The sequence below is a fragment of the Panthera onca genome, chromosome B2, assembly GCF_046562875.1.
Source record: "Panthera onca isolate mPanOnc1 chromosome B2, mPanOnc1 haplotype 2, whole genome shotgun sequence".
NCBI classification, from domain to species: domain Eukaryota; kingdom Metazoa; phylum Chordata; class Mammalia; order Carnivora; family Felidae; genus Panthera; species Panthera onca.
In genome coordinates, this window is record NC_138343.1 from 64,430,886 (window position 1) to 64,450,057 (window position 19,172).

The 19,172-nt window shown below is 36.0% G+C and overlaps 1 long non-coding RNA gene and 1 pseudogene across 1 annotated transcript in view; one reads left to right on the top strand and one right to left on the bottom strand.

The window, feature by feature from the left end:
• The window catches only part of LOC144616394 (uncharacterized), a 397,874-nt gene that overhangs the window by 158,083 nt on the left and 220,619 nt on the right, over positions 1–19,172 (top strand). Inside the window, exon 5 of the long non-coding RNA XR_013555667.1 lies at positions 11,178–11,217. This is a non-coding gene — a long non-coding RNA (uncharacterized LOC144616394). The remainder of the gene's footprint in view (positions 1–11,177; positions 11,218–19,172) is intronic.
• LOC132667267 (archaemetzincin-2 pseudogene) lies at positions 11,382–12,323 on the bottom strand (annotated as a pseudogene).

Consider the following 19,172-nt stretch of genomic DNA (forward strand, 5'->3'; position numbering starts at 1 on the left):
TAGGACATGAATCCTTGTTTCCTAATCACAGGCAGGCTGCTGAGTGTTTTAGATCCAGTGATTACACAATCTGTTATAATGTAAGCAGATATCAATTTTAAGCTCAAAACAGATTTTCCTAGTGTGTCATGTGTAAAAGCTCTTTCCAGATGAAAAATAAAAATCTGATTGTAGTTTTACTGTGAAATACTTTAGCTGAATAGAACTATAAAAGAGATTGATTCAGGTATGTTTTCCATTTTTCCATCACCAAAAGCATTTTTTTCTGTATATGTGGCTTAGTTACCTGATTAATCCAGGGAAAGATCTCAGTTATGCTGGTGATTGTATTTGCATTAAAGTGGTTGAGAATTAAAACACTTTTTTAATGTTAAAATTGTGGTGTTACTTTCACGGAAAATATCCCTGAACACATTGAATTTGGTTGTCTGTAGGCAAGATTTTAATTAGCAGTATTGTTGGAGAGTCAAATTCCTCTAAGGGCCTGGCAAAGAGGGCTGGGGCCTTCAATACCTTCATAAATTTACTTACCAGATTCATTTATAACATATCACAAGATTTATAGGAACTGTGCAAAGTATTTGGAACCAGCACTATTGCTAATTTCCAAAGAGGAATAAAAAGGCTTTGACCTAAGTTCCTGAAACATTTGTGTGGCTGCTATTTTGAATTCTAGAGATACTTTTGCAAAAGGTAAAGTGCTTCCAGAAAGACTCCCCATCCCCACCCCCTCCTGCAGCTTTATTTACTGACAGAATTTTGAAGTAACGTTAAATAATTTATAATTTTCAGCCACATTTAATTAATTTTCCACCTCATTACTATTTACAAGTGCTGTCTCATATTGAATAATGACTTTGTGTTGTTTGTTTGCTGGATACACCACTATGGTAAGAATAAAAGCTGCAAATTTGCAAATGTAAAGAAATGTTGTTTAAAGAACCAAAGAAAGAGGAGGTTCGTGGGGAGAGCTTCACTTATTCTATAGCCTTTAATTGTATAATTAAGAATGTTAATGAAAATTTGAAACAGAGGTTCTGAACGTGGCATCTGTGGACTGTACCTCAATTCTTAGGCTGCAGAGCCTCTGAATCTACTGATACTGTAAGCAGAATTTAAAATGGGCGTGCATATATGCTTTTTACTAGATTTTCTAACTTTTGTCAGATTCCCAACAGTGTTCAAGGTTCAAAAAACCAATTAAGAATCATGCTAAATTTTAAATAAAAAATCAGTGAAGATACAAATAATTTTTGGAAGTTGCCATAGAATTAATTTTCTCCCAAATGATAATTTAAGGATGTCGGAGAACATCTCTTCAAATGAATATATTTATCAAGTGCTTATTACAAGGAAAGAATCTTTTTACTCTGCACTCTCTTGGTATAAAGTACTTGTTCTAGTATTTAAGGCATAGTATTTCCTATTGAATAATGACAGCCATTTGTAAAATTGCTGACACGAAAAAATAGAACAAACTTGCTATTTCACAGGGAATTGAACATTTTGGTTATCAAAGCATTATGTTATGTAATTTAATAAATATGGATAAGCAAATCTCCAGCAATTTAATGCAATCTTTCTCTGTCAGTTTTGTTTAGCACTTCAGTTTCCCAATTGCCTTCATACCATCTTGTTTGATCTTTATGATTATATTTTGATGCATATGTAGCAGGATTTGTAATGCTGTTGTTGTCATAGATGAGCAAAGTGAAGTTATTGCATGAGTTGCCTACAGCTAATAGAAGCCAGGCATGTAGGTCTTTTGACTTCTAAAATGTGTGTGTTATTGCACTGCAACATGTTGCCTTTCCATATGTAACATGACAGGTATTATTCTCACCCTAATAATTCAGGTTATGTTGGTTATTTCTATGACTCATGTAATCACTGTGCAATTCAAAATAAAACCTCTCATGAATTAAGCCTTCTAATAACTTGGATTCTAAATTAGGTGACGTAGGCTGTCAAAATATTCTTTTCTAATAATAAAAGTGGTTGTAAAGCAAAGTTCATTGTACATCATGTGGCATGTTGCAGGGTCATTTTTGGTCACATCAATAAAATCACTAACTTTATCACCTAGTCCCTAACTACCTAGTCTAACACTTTCTTATATTTTGTTTGTATGTCACATATAATAAGAAGGGATGTTAATTTCTGCAAAACAGTAGCACTAAATAAATGTGTATGGAATACAGATGTGGAAAAATTGCTCAGGCGATTTACATATGCTTGTTTTGTGTTATAAAATTATCAGTTTAGTTCAAAATCATTGATTGAGTACCTAAATTGCCAGATGCAGTGATGGATTCTATGGATACAATGGTATATATGATGAACTCTGTCCCACATCTCAAGGAATTTATATATGATGGAGATTTGGATTGTGTCAATCCACATTTTTTTATATGCGATACTTGTGTGGTACATTTGTGTGAAGTAGTGGAAGCCAGGATATCTGGAGATTGGTATAAATCTCCACCAAATGACTTCATATTATGGATAGAAGCTATGAAGGTCCATGTTTGGTCCTTCTAGTTATTAGTGCTTTGCAAAGATGGAAACTTCCCCTCTTGAGGATAGCAAGTTCTCTACTATGAAAGGTGTTCCAACAAAGATTTGATGAGCTCTTAGGAAGGATTGTAAAGGGGCATTAAATAGTAAGTAGTTATTCTAGGGGCAAAGTTTTCTTCCAATTCTGAGGTCCTATGACTTGACAAATCATTTAACTCAATGCTGCCTTAAGTTTCTTTACCTTTCAAAATAAACTAAATATTTTATCTATTTACATTATAGGCTGGCTCTCTAGTTTGACAAATATATAGTGGTGTAAAATTGCTGAAAATGAGTAATTAGTCTTGCAAATTTTTTGCTTACTTACAGTTTTGTTTTTTACAAAAGAAGAAAATCAATTAGTTTATATACTTCTGCAAACTAAAAAAGGCCCAGATTGGCTATTTCTTGATAGAATTTCTTGTTACTACTGAAAAAAATCATTAATACAAAGTCATTAAATTTACTTTTGTTATTAGTTTATTTAAGGTTATCTGGAGGAAAAATAAAAATAAATATTCATATAGTCTTTTTAAACAGCCTTATTATGGCCTATTATAATTTATATACAATAAAATCCCCCTTTATGACAAGTAAATAACTGTTAGCCAATTTATAGAATTGTTCATTCATAACCCAAATCTAATTTTATTTTATTTTATTTTTTTAAGTTAATTTATTTTGAGAGAGAGAGTACGATCAGGGGAGGGACAGAGAAAGCGAGAGAGAGAATCTCAAGCAGGCTCTGTGCTGTCAAGATAGAGCCCAACTCGGGGCTCCATTTCACAAACCGTGAAATCATGACCTTAGCTGAAATCAGGAGTCAGACACTTAACCGAGTGAGCCACCCACACCCCCCAAATCTAATTTTAGAACTTTCCATCACCCAAAACATCCCTCAGATCTATTTGCTGTTACTCCTTATTCCAAATCCCAGGCCCAAAGAACCACTGATTTGCTTACTGTTTCCATAGATTTATTCTTACTGGATGTTTCAGATGAATGGAATCATATGATATAGTTTTAAGAGTATGGCTAGAGGATCACCTATGTTATATGCATTCATATTTCATTCCTTTTGATTGTTGAATAATATTCCATGGTATAGATACGCATATTTTGCTGATACATTCATCACTTGATAGACATTTGCATTGCTTTCAGTTTTTTACTATTATGGATATCAGTGCTATGAACATTCATTTGCAAGTCTTTTTTGGACATTTCTTATAGGTAGGTAGGTAGATAACCTAACAATATAATTACTGGAATGTATGATGAGTTTATGTTTAATACTTTAAGAAACTGCCCTGTATTCCAAAGTGGCTATACATTTTACATTCCCATCAGCAATACATGAGGATCCTGGTATCTCCACATCACTTGGCTTTGTCAGTCTTTTTGATTATAGCAATTCCAGTTGATATGTAGTTGTATCTCATTGTGGTTTTCATTTCCATTTCCCTAATGATTTGAACATGATACTGAACATCTTTTCAGTACTTATTAGCCATATGTATATTTTTTAAAAATATTTATTCAAATATTTTGCCCAGTTTTAAATTGGGCTATTTATGTTTTTATTATTGAGCTGAATAACATGTTTATATATTCTGGATACAAATTCTTTATCCAATACATAACTTGAATATCTTTTCCCAGGCTGTGGCTTGTCCTTTAATTTCCTTAACAGGGCCTTTTGATGAGCAGAAGTTTTTAATGCTGATGAAATCCAATTTATTACTTTTATTCTGGGGAATTATGCTTTTGTTGTCTCTAATCAATCTTTACCTAAACTTGAATATCAATCATTTCTTGTGTTTTCTTTTAGACATCTTATAATTTTTGGCTTTACATATAAGTCTGTGATCTATTTTGAGTTAATTTGTGCCTGTAATGTAAGGTAAGATTTAAGTGGGTTTTTTCTTTTTTTTTTGTTTTTTTTTGTTTTTACTTTACGCATGGAAATCCAATTTTTCCAGACTATTTGTCTGGAAAAAAAAAGAAAACAAAGAAAGAAAAAAATGCTTTCTCCATTCAATTGCTTTTGTATCTTTGTTAAAAGTCTGTTGTCTGTAAATATTTGAATCAATTCCTGGACAGTCTATCATGTTTCACTGATCTATTTGTCTGTCTTTATTCTAACCCCACATTGCTTGATTACTGTAGCTGTATAGGAAGTTTTGAAATCGGATAATGGAAGTCCTCCTCTGTTGTTCTTTGGCAATTCTATGCTTTGCTATTGCAAATATTTGCTTTGGCAATTCTGTGATATGTCCTTTGCATTTCCATACAAATTTTAATATTAACTTGTCAGTTTCTAACAAGTTTTCTGGAATTTTTGATCAGGATTGTGTTGAATCTATAAAGTAATTTGGGGACAACTGGCTTCTTATTACTGAGTTTTCTGATTAATGAACAAGATATACATTTATTTAAGTCTTTAATTTCTCATTGTTTTGTAGCTTTCAGTGTACCAGTCTTTTATATCTTTTGTCAAATTTATCCCTAAAGAGTTCATATTTTTAGATACTATTGTAAGTCACATTATTTTTTAAGTGTTAATTTCTGATAGTATTGTGCTGAAATATGTAAGTAATATTGTTTTTTATATATTCTTTTGAATAAGTGTAGTTTTTTGAGGTTTCATCAGATTTTCTACATAGATGATTATGTCTGAATAAAGAAATGTTAAATATTCTTTTCCAGTGTGGATGCCTTACATTTCTTTGTATTTCCTTATTACACTGTTATACTGGCTAGAACCTTCAGTAAGATATTGAATAAAAATGGTTAGATCAGATGTCCTTGTCTTGTTTTTAATCTGAGGAGGAAAGCACTTAGTCTTTCACCATTACTATATTAGTCATAGACTTTTCCTTGATGTTCTTTATTAGATTAAGAGATTTCCCTTCTATCCCTACTTTACGGAGAGCTTTTATCAGGAATGACTGTGAAAAAGTGTCAGACACTTTTTCTGCATCTATTAAGATGGCCATTTAGGTTTGTCTTTTTTTTAAGTTTATGTATTTGTTTTTAAGAGAGAGAGAGGGAGAGAGAGAGAGAGAGACATGATGGGGGGAGGGACAGGGAGAGAGGGAGAGAGAATCCCAAGCAGGCTGTGTGCAGAGCCCAACACAGGGCTCAATCTCACGAATTGTGAGATCATGACCTGAGATAAAATCAAGAGCAGGACTCTTAACTGACTGAGCCCCAAGGCACTCCTTTTTTTCTTTACTTTTATAATTTTTTTAGTTAATATGGTGAATTATATTGATTGATTGTGAGATATTAAACCAACTTTGTACTCTTAGCATAAACTAGTTGGTCATAATATACTATGCTTTTTAGATATTGTCAGATTCAGTTTGCTAAAACTTTGATAGAAATTTTTATTTATGTTTATAAAGGATGTTAGTATAGTTATTTTTTCTTATAATTTTTTGGTTTTGGTAGCAGGATGTAGTATGGTTTGGGAAGTACTCTCTCCTCTTCAATTTTCCTGAAACAGTTTATGTAGAATTGATCTTATTATTTTTTAATAATTGGTAATAGTCACTGGTATACCATTTGGGCTTGAAGTTTTCATTGTGGGAAAGTTCAAAACTATACATTCAACTACCTTAAAAGATATGTGATTATTTGTGTTATTTTTCACTTCTTGGTTGAGCATTGATAGTTTGTTCATTCAAAGAATTTGTCAGTTTCATCTAAGTTGTAGATTTTATTGGTAGAAAGTTGTTTATGTCATTTATATATTAATGCTCACACATCATCATTTTAATATCTATAGAGTCTATCCTTAGTAATACTTTATTGGTCCTGATATTGATAATCATGTCTACTGTCTTTTTTTCATCAGTCAGGCTAAATGTTTATTAATTTTACTAATTTTGATTTTCTCCAAGACCAGCTTTTGGTTTCACTGATATTCTCTATTGGTTTTTGTTTTCTATTTCATTTGTTTTTTCACTCTAAATTTATTATTGCCTTTATTCTGCCTATGTTGGATTTAACTTGATATTCTCTTTGTATTCCTTAAGGTGGAAGCTAATAATGAATTCTTTCACCTTTTGTAGTTCTGAAGAGGACTTCATTTTGTCTTTCTGTTAGATTCTGGGCATAGGATCCTGGGTTATTAGGGACTTTTTATTGTATTTTAGTTTTTTAAAGATGTTGCTCTATTTTAATTGTTTCTGATAAGAAGTTGATATTATCTTTACATTTGTGACTCTATAGGTAATATGTCTATTCTCTGGCTGATTTAAGATTTTCCTTTTATCATGGGCTTTGAGCAATGTGATTATGATGTGAGCCTTGGTGTAGCTTGCTTCATATATCTTGTACTTAGAGTTGATCGAGCTTCTTGGATATGTGGATTTATAGTTTGCAACAAATTTGGGAACATTTTAGACATTTTTCAAATAGTTTTTCTTTTCCCTCTGCTTTTGTTTCATTCAGGGATTTTGGCTGAAATTGTCCCACACTCACTGATACTTTGAACATTTAAAAAAATTCCTTGTTCTATGTTCATTTTGGTTAGTTTTTATTGCCACATCTTCAAGGTCACTGGCTTTTTTCTATAATGTTTAATCTGCCCTTAATCCCATCCAGTGTATTATTCATCTCACACATTATAGTTTTCTTCTCCAGAAGTTTGATTTGGATCTTTTTACAAAAACACTGTCCATGTTTCTTCTTAATTTTAAATATATGGAATTCAGTTATAACAACTTTTAATATTCTTGTCTAACAATTTTAACATCGATATCAGTTCTGGATCAGTTTTGGTTGATTAATTTTTTTTTCTCATGATGGTTTCTATTTTCTTGCTTCTTTACATGATTAGTAATTTTTTTATTTGTTCTCAAGCATCGAAATTTATCTTGTCTGGATACTTTTGTATTCTTACAAATATTATTTAGATTTATTCTGTGACACAGTTAAATTACTTGTGAGCCATTTGATCCTCTCAGGCCTTGCTTTTCAGATTTGTTATGTGGAACAAGAGCATGTTTATTCCAAGTCTAGTTATTTACCACTACTGAAATAAGACCTATTTCAGTACTCTATACAGTGTCCTGTCAATTATGAGAATTTCCAATCTGGCTGCTATGAGAAAACACAATTTTTGATCTGCTATGAGCCACATGTACTGTTCCCTTTAATCCTTTTGGGTAATTCTTTCTCTAGGCTAGTGTAATTTGCTCATATTCATGCAGTGAACAGCACTCAACTGAATATTTTAGGGGATCATTTGCCAGTATCTAGAAATCTCTTTTTGTGTATCTCTCTACTCTTTAATACTCTCTTCTGAGAACAAACTACCTTGGTCTCCCCAAAATAGAAAGTTGCCTGTCTCCATTTGGTTTTCCCCTCCCTGCTGCATCACCTGGAATATTTTTCAAGGCAGTAAACTGGGGTAGTCATAAGGTTAATCTCATTTATTTCCTGTCTCTCATGGTCACTGTATTTTCTTGCCTGCGGTCTAGCCTTTTGAAAAACATTCTGTATATTCCACTCTTTTTTTGAGTAGAGGGTAAATTTTGTCCTTAAAATCCCAACTTTGCAAAGCATAAGTCCCTCTCAATCTTCTTTTGTAATAAGAGTTCCTTATTTTCCAAGAGACAGAACAAGGGCTTATTTGGCCACACAATTTGGCCCTTACACATTTGCTTGCTAAAAACACAATTTTCTAAATTAATCTCTTGAGGAGTTTTTTTGATCAATTTTCTAAACAGTGGTAAAACATCTTTTCTTTAACCCCTATTGATCCTTTTAAGAACACAACAATTTAATTGATAACATTCATTTTATTGCACAGTTTTCAATTAGTCCTGGCAGGTTTCTTTTCTCTGCTTTTCTCCTTTATAACTCTACTGCAGTGTCGGCAAAGAAGCCCTATTCCTTCTGGCAAAGATGCCTCTGTGCAAAGTTTTTTTGGGATGACTAGCCTAAAGATGGTTTCTTCCAGCTGCAGTTTAAAGTGTTAGGCTGAAGAGAGAGCCTAATTCATTTGATTTCTGATCTCTATGATAGCATATCCCTCCCTAAGCAGTGTGAGAGTCAAGGTCAGCTGCAGCTAATCATCACAGGATTTGAACTTCAAAAAAATGGAAATAGAAGGTTTTCACAGAGAGCCCTTATATCCTTTTGCTTCCTTTCCAAGACTTACAAGAGCGCTTTTTTTTTTCAATCTCAGGGCAGAATGAAATCATTATTCAGTCTTATCCTAAGGGGGTAAGAATCTAACTAAATATCCATTTAAAAATATTTCCTTTTCTTAACACGTACATTCCTCAATGGATTTTGTGAGGATTACTGAGCTCCTGTTTTTGTTTCTGTTTTTCATTTTTCCTTTTTGTAAAATAGACTAGGCTCCTTAGAGGAAAGTAATTCAATAAAATACTTGTCTAAAGTGTGAGGTTTAGAAGACATCTGTTTAAGAAGGCTAGACAAGGAGGAAAGGGAGGAAATGACTTAAACATCAAGGACCCTACATACAAGCATGCCCACTCATTTTGTGGATGAAGACTTACTGGCAAATCTATTAGGCCTGCAGAGAAAGCTTTGGGCTCTGGGCCAGGTTGCCTGGATTCAAATCCTGGTTCCTCTCCTTACTGGCTGAGCAATCTTGGCCAAGTTACATAACTTCTCTGTATCTCTATTTCCCCAGCTATAAGTTGGGGGGTGGGGGTGGTAGCACCTCTTTTATAGGTTTGATATGAAGATAATTCAGGTTAATATTTATAAAGCACTTAGACTAGTTCCTGGTACCCAGAAAGTACTATATAAATATCATATAAAATATGCATTTTAAAATATATTTACTGGGAAATATAACTATCTGCTGACCCAAGAATCACCCCCTGTTCGGAACTGTCATTTTATGCAAGTATTATGAAGGTTGAGCTCTATTGGGAAATGTAATTCAAATTTCCATAAAAGTACTTGTGTAGAAAAGTTTCTCGTCTCCTACTATAATAAATTAACAAAGCATTTTTTCATCAAAAATGTATTGAAGGCTTCCTGGATATTAAGCACAATGCAAGGTGCTAGGAATTTAAAGATGAATAAAGCCTGCATTTCACTTAAGAACATTACAGTTAGCAAACCAGTAAATGGATAATTTTAAAACGGTGTGCAGATGCAGTAGCAAGATTGTTTCTAAGAAGTACCTGATAAAAGTTTCTAACCAAGGTGTGTGTGTGAATATGGGGCAGGGCTTGGGAAAGTAGGTCAAAGAAAACCTACTTTGACCTACTTACACTTTAGATATGAGGTAAAGTCAATCAAGCCATTAGAAGAAAAGGGTGTTCCTGGCAGAGGGAGAGAAACAGCATTGTGGCTCAGGGAACAAAGTCAGTCATATGTTCAGCACTGCTGGAGCTTAGTAAGAAAGCGGCTCTGCAATTTGAGGAACATTACCCTTCTTTGCTAGCAGCTTTTACTGGTGATCTCTTTAGATAGGGCAGTGTTGTCTTTAAAGAGCTAATAAGCAAGAATGGGACGGTGGTTGCTGGGGTGGAGGCTGGGTCCTGCAGGTTGGCCAGATCCTGTTGGGTCATTCTAGGCTCTGGAACTGGACTCAAACTCTGAAGTTCGGGACACAATTTTATTACTTCTCTGAGAGGTGAAGTGAGTCACAGGGTTGATACATAATACCTAGATTCATAAGACACTGATTTTCAAGCAGATATCATATTATGAATACACACAGAACTCTAAATCTTACACAATAGCAAACCTACCACAAGGTCACACTGCTTCCAGTTCTCATTGTGTTGGGCAAATCCATTTAGGAAATCAGATTAGAGATCAGAGTGCTGACTGGCCAGCATCATAACTGAACAAAGATCATACACATTATTGGGAGACATTTCCAACAATCTAGATTAGTGGAGAACCCACTTTTTTTCAGTCTGCAAACATCTCTACCTCAATGACATATATCATCCCATGAGGATGAGAAACGTATCTTTCTGGAGACAACTGAATAAAATTTGATAATTTATTGCTTCATGGTTTCCTAGTTTTAGAATTGTGTAATATAATGGACTTATTTTAACATGTCTTATCTCTGACTAGGATATTACAATATACAATAAGATACATTGATTGACTTAGCAACAGCTTTCCCTAACACCAGATTCAAATTTTGTATGTTATGTTGTATTAAAGAAACACTGTTCTTCTTCTTCTTTTTTTAACATTTATTAATTTTTGAGAGGGAAAGGGGAGGTGGGGCAGAGGAAGGGAGACAAAGGATCTGAAGCAGGCTCCCTGTCATGAGCGCAGAACCCCATGTGGGGCTTGAACCCCGACCTGAGCCGCTTAACCGACTGAGCCACCCAGGTGCCCCTAAACACTGTGGTCTTCTTAATTGGATATGGGGAGGAGGGGGTTCCTTTGTTTCTCGACAAAGAAAAAATTATAAAACCTGTCCCATTGTAAGTTACTACTGTAGTGTTGATATCATTCATCATCTGTTGATTTTTTTGTTAGATTTCAAGGGATAATTTTGTCTTTACCTCATATCTAAAATCAGAGTTTTTTGTTTTTGTTTTGTTTTGTTTGGTAGCTAACTGCTTACTAATTATAGCTTTTACATGTACTTCTAGGGCCAGGCAATGAAAGAACTGCTTAAACATGCATCTCTGGGTAAGTAAAGAGTATTAATGATAAAAACCAAAATACGATAAGAAAGTTACTATTCCTCTTTTGCAAACTTCTGAAGCAGAAGAGAAAAACCTGAATGTACTATATTTTCATTTCTTTTTTTTAATGTGCAAGTATTTATTTTAATTACTCGTATATGAAGGTCATTATTTTTGGACAACAGCAAGGCATTTTGTTGTCCACTCTTTCCATTCCCAAAGGCATCCACAGGTTTTGGTAAATTCCCATTATCCTTGAAACTGTGTTTCATACTAACTGCAGGGCTGTCAGCAGGTTCATCATCAATCCACCTCCCCAGTGCTTTGTACACTGCAACTTGCATAATGAGATAAAGGCAAAGGTTGAGGGAGCGCCAGTCAGCTCCTTCCAAATGGTTGCAGCCTTGCAATAGTCATGCGAGCCACTGGCAGTGTCAAAATCCAAATGCGTGTCCAATATCACGGGTGAAAGTCTTCTGGGACTGATGCAGCGAAACACTAGTTACTTCTGGAGTACAACTGTTATCAAAAACTAAATAGTCACTTGAAGATATTTTCTGTGGCTTGTTCACTTTGTCTTCATAGCATGAGTTATATAAATCACTGCCATACCTGGCAAAGCTGAATATCCCCATACCATCTGTCAAAGAGGCCTACCCAAAGGCAAAATTCCAGGAATCTCTTGGGTAAAGATCAATCATTGTTATTCCCACAATACAGAAGACATCTCCAGGTTTTCTCTTCTTTTAAGAACTTGGGATGTGCCCTGCATGAATTTGTAGGTTCTGTGTGTTATCATTGACTCTAAAAGAGCTCCTCCTTACAGAGACAGGAACTGGTTCTAGGAGTTTTACTGTCAAGCCATGGAAGGATGCTTCACAGTAGCCCTTGAGCCATTTAATATATTCTTCACTGATAATTCTGGTGTTTCCTAGAGATCCAATGCACTGTATATAAATACTGCATTTCTCTAGAGATAGTGCCTTTCTGAAAGGAGCACTGAAAAATTGCTTGAAGTCTTGGGGAGCCTCAAATGGGAGATGATCCAGTCTGATTGCAAATGCAAGGTAATAGGTCCAAAGAGATCATTGTCTGGCTTGAAGGTTTCATTCAGCAAATGCCATTTGCTAGGATCTAACTTCTAATACTGTGACACAAGTGTTGGGTTTTTTGAGATGAGAGTTGTTTTTTGTGTCTGTTCAGAGTGCCTTACTGTTTGTATAATGACAGGTCTCTTCCATTCACATCGTGTTCCTATGTAGAGCTGACATCCTTCCTTCTGAATGTGTCAAACAGCTGTTTCACCATGAGGCTTTAGGGGGAAGGCTCCCATTGAAGTTTTTGCCTTATAGAGTTGGGCATGCCTGGGCAGGTTGGGAAAGTACTCTGCAGAACACCTTCACTTGCCTTCCAGCCGGGGCCACCCCTGTATGCCTTATATTTTCATTTCTTAATTCTTTCTTTTTTGGTACGTCACTTAATTAATTATAACAAGGATTAGAGCAGTTAAAATTTAATGATTCGGGTGGGACCCATAATGATTTAACAAATGTGTAGGTTAACCAAGTGATGACACATGAGACATTTTAGAAAAGGAAAAGTATGAGAAAAAGCAGATGGAAATGAGAAAAGTGTGTGTGTGTGTGTGTGTGTGTGTGTGTGTGTGTGTTGTTGAAGAGTAGGCTATAATAAGAAGTAGTCCTATTGGTGGGGGGAGTGTTCCTGTTATGAAATACCAGTAAATATGTTTGAATGGGTAAAAAATGCTACCATTTATAAAGTCCTTAGAATGCAAGGTGTCCTGCATAAGTTATCTCATTTCATTCTTAGTCAAAAACCCGTGAAGTAGGTACTACTGTTCTCATCTCCATTCTACAGATGAGGAAGCTGAAGCTCAGTGCCTAAGGTCACACAGCCAGTGAATAATGGAGTCAGGTTTGGTACCTAGAGAGATTGTCTACTGAGTCTGGGCTACTTCTGTAAGAGAATCAGGACACATATTTCAGAGTCTTAATTAGAAGAAACACGAATTCTGACTTGCCTTAAGGTGACAGAGCTCATTATAGTTCTCTGAGTGATTTGGGATGAGCTCATGAAATCAATGGGGAGAAGGGGATGCATGTGAGGACAAGTCAACAATAAAAAATCACCATTGTCTTATCTGTCCCTGCATTTTTGGATATGTAAAAAGATGAATAGCATAGATTGCCCTCACCCCAACACCACCCATTTTCCCCTCAAGCTCTTTCTGGTTTAGCTGAAGGAACTAGGCTGGGCCCCATTTGTGGGCACTTTAAGAGGTTTGGGTAATTTGGCCAGCTGGGAGGGTATTATTTTGTAAACCAGGAAAGCAAGTGAATAATACCCTCTATCTGGAGTGGATGTAATTTTTGCTTAAACATGCATCATACTCACCTTAGGGTTCATTTGAGCTGGCTATAATTCAAGCTATGCCATCTTTTTATGAACACATACCATAACCTCAAACATGTTTCTTATCTGCTAAGTATGACAGTATGCTCTGACATCTGACTTTCTCTTTTCTTAAATACTCAAACCTTGGCTTTTAATGAAATCCCACTACACTGATGGTCTTTTTGGATGATTCATGCTTTTAATTTTTCTCAAAGATTCAAATGTGCTTTAACATTGGTAGTTCCGTAAATCAATAAAATAAGTAGATAAATTAGTCCAAGCAGCAATATAATTTTTCTTTCCCGTGCAGTAGACAGAAATAGTTTACTAACTTCCTAGTCAACCCAATTCAGAAAAACATATTCTTATTAAAAAAAAAGAAAATGACATATACACTCCTTCTGTTTAGGTGCTACAGTCTCTGAAATTTTCTGTAATAATAACAATAAAATAAGCATGCTTTTGGTGTATATATATGGCCAAACCTTAAAACTCAATGAGCAGTGTTATTGCCAAGAGTAATTAACTTATTCAGATTTTGACCATATGGAATATAGTTAAAATAACTGCTTTAATGTCTGTTTTCTACAAGTTCTTTCATCTATGACATTTTGGAGGCTGTTTCTACTGATTGATTTTTTTCCTTCATTATGGGTCATATTTTCCCACTTCTTTGAATATCTTTAATTTCGATAGGATGCCAGACATGAATTTTATGTTGTTGAGGGCTGATATTTTTGTTTTCTTTTAAATATTCTTGAGCTTTACTTTGGGTTGCAGTTAAGTTACTTGGAAAGAGTTTAATCTTTTAAGATGTTCCTTTTAAGCTTAGTTAAGTGAGATCAGAGAAGCCTTTAAACGTAGGGCTGAATATTCCCCACTGCTGAAGAAATACTTTTCTGAATACCCTACATAATGCGTTTTGCATTATGAGGTTTTTTTTTTCTATTCTGGCTGGCGGGAATATGAACTATTTTCAGCTCTGTGTGATCTCTGAAGATGGTTCTCCCTGATCTTTTCTGGTGGCTTTCTTTCTGCTTCAGGTGGTCTCCTTACACATAAGTGCTCATCAGCACACAGCTGAAAAGTCAAGGGAAACCCTTAGCCAATTTCCACATCTCTCTCTCTCTCTTACTCTCTCCCTCCTTCCCTCCCACCTCTCCCTCTTTCCCTTTTCCTTCTCCCCTCCCTCTCTGCAGTGCTTCTCTCTTTGTGCAACTTTTTCCTGTCCAGTATTTTGCCCTGAAAACTCTACCCACTGTGTCTTTGCAATTTCTTACCTCTGTCTCCTAGCTCAGGAAGGTTTTCAGACTCCCTGCACTGTGGCCTGGACATGCTGTGCTGGCAGTGAGCTGGAGAAATCCCATGGCTCACCTTATTCCTTTCCTATCTCTCAGAGATCACTTTCTTGTGCTATCTGTTGTTCAATGTCTAAAAGCTGTTGGTCCATATAGTTAGACTGGTCTTCTAGTTGACCAAGGATGGAGAGTAAATCTGGTCCTGGTTACCTGTCTTGGTTGGAAGCAGAAGTCCAGTTATTCAGATTTTAGATCTGCCAAAAAATAAAATAAAAATTTGAAAATTTATGGAGCCTATAGTAAATTATGAGAAACTTCATTGTGCTCAAAAGTGAATCTGGGATCATTTAGATGTTTTGTAAGCCCTGTGAGCAGAATGTGGATGTCTTCTAGATCCTCATTATGTTACTTCATCGCAAAAATCAATGTCGCAAAATTCTGTTGTACTACAAATCAAATTTTTGTAAGGAGGAATGAGCCAAACAAAACAAATAAACAAACAACACAATTACTTTTTTAATTTTTTTAATGTTTATTTAATTTGAGAGAGAGACAGAGACAGAGAGAGAGAGAGAGACAGAGTCCCAGTGGGGGGAGGGGCAGAGAGAGAGGAAGACAGAATTGGAAGCAGGCTCCAGGCTCTGAGCTGTCAGCACAGAGCCCAACACAGGGCTTGAACTCATGATCTGGAGATCATGACCTGAGCTGAAGTCAGATGCTTAACCAACTGAGCCACCCAGGTGCCCCACAAAACACAACTATCAACTGCATTTGGGACCAAAACAGTGGTGATATGTATGTTTATATACATGCAAACATGTATGCACTTTGTTTTGAATGGTGTTATAACTGATAACTGACAATAAAAATTTGAGTATAATAGATCTTACGATTAGTTGGATTCTTGGTTAAATTAATATTAATTTGATATATCTTGAGTTATGCCTTATGTTGAAAATCTTCCTAGTATTTTATTTATTTACCTGGTAAATAAAGAAAATTCAGTGTAATATAGTATTTCTCATATATCTATGATTCTAGTAGTAGTTCAGTATTTCAGTAGTATCTTGAACATCAGTAATCACTTTGTTCTACAAAGATGTGGCCAGTATAGTTTAACGAGAGCTCAATTGTCAATACACTGATTGGATAAAAGATATTTAGCCTTTAGAAAACTGAACACAAATATATTCTCGCATGAAGCGTGGCATATAGTTAAGGGAAAGTCCCAGCAGGAAGGTCCTGGCTAGTGGGGATTTGACAACCAGGAATCCAACAGAATGCAATAGGTGATTTGCAAGTAAAGAAGAGATTTGGCAGTAAATTGAGGAGTGTTCCAGATCCAGGAAGAGTGTAATCTTTGGAAGGTATAGGTGTAAGTCATATGGGTAGACACGTGGGAATTAGAACTTTAGTCTCTAAGGAAAATGGAGGAGAGAGGGACAGGCAAGGTCCTTTTTCTTCAAGGAACTGGGAGAATGAGAGGAGGGCACCTAGATAAAAAACAAAGAGTTAATATCCAAAAAATATAAAGAACTCCTACAACTCAAAAGAAAAAAATCCGATTAAAAATGGCCATGTGGTCTGGATAGACTTTTCCAAAGAAGATATGCACCTGGCCAATGGATATATGAAAAGGTGCTCAACATCAGGGGAATGTGAATCAAAACCACAATGGGTGAATCAAAACCCCACACCTGTCAGGGGCGCCTGGGTGGCGCAGTCGGTTAAGCGTCCGACTTCAGCCAGGTCACGATCTCGCGGTCCGTGAGTTCGAGCCCCGCGTCAGGCTCTGGGCTGATGGCTCGGAGCCTGGAGCCTGTTTCCGATTCTGTGTCTCCCTCTCTCTCTGCCCCTCCCCCGTTCATGCTCTGTCTCTCTCTGTCCCAAAAATAAATAAAAAACGTTGAAAACCCCACACCTGTCAGAATGGCTGTTATCAAAAAGATTGGAAAAATGGGAACCCTCATGCATTGTTGGTTTGAATGTAAATTGGTGCAGCCACTATGGAAAACATGGAGGTTCTTCAAAAAATTAAAAATAACTACCATAAGATCTAGTAATTTCATTTCTGGGTATTTAGTTGAAGGAAACAAAAACTCTAACTCAAAAAGATGTATGTACCCCCATGTTTATTGCTGCATTATTTATAATGCCAAGACATGGCAGCTAACTAAGTGTCTATCAGTGGATGAATGGTCAAAGAAGAAAAGGTGTGTGTGTGTGTGTGTGTGTGTGTACAAAGAAGAAATGGTGTGTGTATATATATGTGTGTGTGTGTGTGTGTGTGTACACATACACACACACACACACACACACACACACACACACACACATATATATATACACATGGAAAATTATTCAGCTTTAAAATAAATAATGGAATCTTGCAATCTGCAACAATGTGGGTGGATCTTGAGAGGCATTGTGCTAAGGGAAACAAGTCAGCTTGAGAAAGACAAAAATTGTATGATTTAACTTATATGTGGAAACAAACAAAAAAACCCTGGAATTCATAGATACAAAGAACAGCTTGGTGGTTGCCAGAGATGGGGGATGGGGTGTGAAATGGATGAAGGGGGTCAAAGGTACAAAATTCTGGTTATGACCTACATAAGTCCTGAGGATATACTGTGTAGCCCAGTGACTATAGTTAAGAGTACTGTAGTATATTGGGGGCATCTGGGTGGCTCAGTTGGTTAAGCATCCGACTTCAGCTCAGGTCATGATCTCATGGTTCATGGGTTCGAGCCCCACATTCAGCTCTGCACTGACAGTGCAGAGCCTGCATGAGATTCTCTCTCTCTCTCTGCCCTTCACCACCCCCCTCAAACAAACAAACTTTTAAAAAAGAGTACTGTATTATATATTTAAAAGTTGCTGAGAGTAAATTTTAAAAGGTCTCATCACAAGAAAAAAATTGCAATGATGTATGTATGGTGATGTATGTATGGTATTTGTGTGTATGATGTATGGTGATGGACTTAAACATTGTGGTGATCATTTAGCAAAATATAGATACACCAAATAATATTGTTGGACATCTAAAACCAATATGACACCTGAAACTTGTATGTTAATTATATCTCAATTTTAAAAAAAGAGTAAAAATTCCTAGTAATATTAGGAAGCTACTTGGGTAAAGAGATACTTACTGTAAGGCTGAGGATTTCACCCAGAACCTTGCCTAAGGCTGTGGAGCTGACCTGCTCAGTTTTGAGTAGGCTCAAATCTGAATGTGTAAATGACTTTAGACACCAATGTGAGGCTCTTCAGAGGCAGTGAGCCAAGCAGATTGTTATAATATTGGAGGATGTGCTGAATGTGTCATTCCAGACCTTTTAAATCAATTCAGTTCAACTCCATAAACATACCCTGAGAGGGTGTTGCAAAGGTGCCAGAGGTGGGTCATGCTGGGCTATTCCCTCTAACCTGCTCACAACATTCTTCTGTATTAGCTCTCCTTGTGTTTCCAGACTTTAAGTCTTTCAACTACATACTCCCAGTTTTATTTCTTTTGTCGCTTGCCACCTTGCCCTTGATTACTGTTCCTGTTTGGAGTAGTCTTATCAGGTATGTTGGGCCTCCTTCCAGGTCATAGCTTTGGAAATTCACCTCTGATCCTTTGCACATGGTAGACCTTATATACCATGCCATGAAGGGTCCCACGGGAATGACTGGTGTGTGTCCTTCAGCCGCTTGATCAGCAGTCTTTGACCCTGAATTATATCCTAGAAATGACTTATTTGAGTGAATCCCTGATATGGATCTGTTCTCTTTCATTCAGGTCAATTCTCTTACATTAAAAATCTCGTATGAGCCAGGACACAGGCCTAGCTACAAAGATGAATGAGTAAGGCTCCGTCTCCACAATTGGGAAGGTTGGAGCTTTAGGGTAAGGGACACATAGGTAGCAGATAATTATAATTTAGAGTGTGATGCTTGTTATGAAGAAATCCAAGATGTCTTTGCCAAGAAGAGGGTGGCATTTCACAAAGGAAGGAGACATTTATCCCAGCCTGAGGGTGAAGGGAAGGGTAGAAAGCATAGGATAGGGGTGAGTGATCTTGTGATTTCTTTTTCTTAACAAAATGGGTGCAGCAAAATTCTCATCAGATGAAGTTTTACCATATGATCACAAGAAGTACAATTAAGTATAAAATACTTTAAGTGGGAAATTTTCATCACACTTTCATCTTGGGGTGTGGTTAGAGCATAGTTTCAGGAATTATCAACCATTTATGGC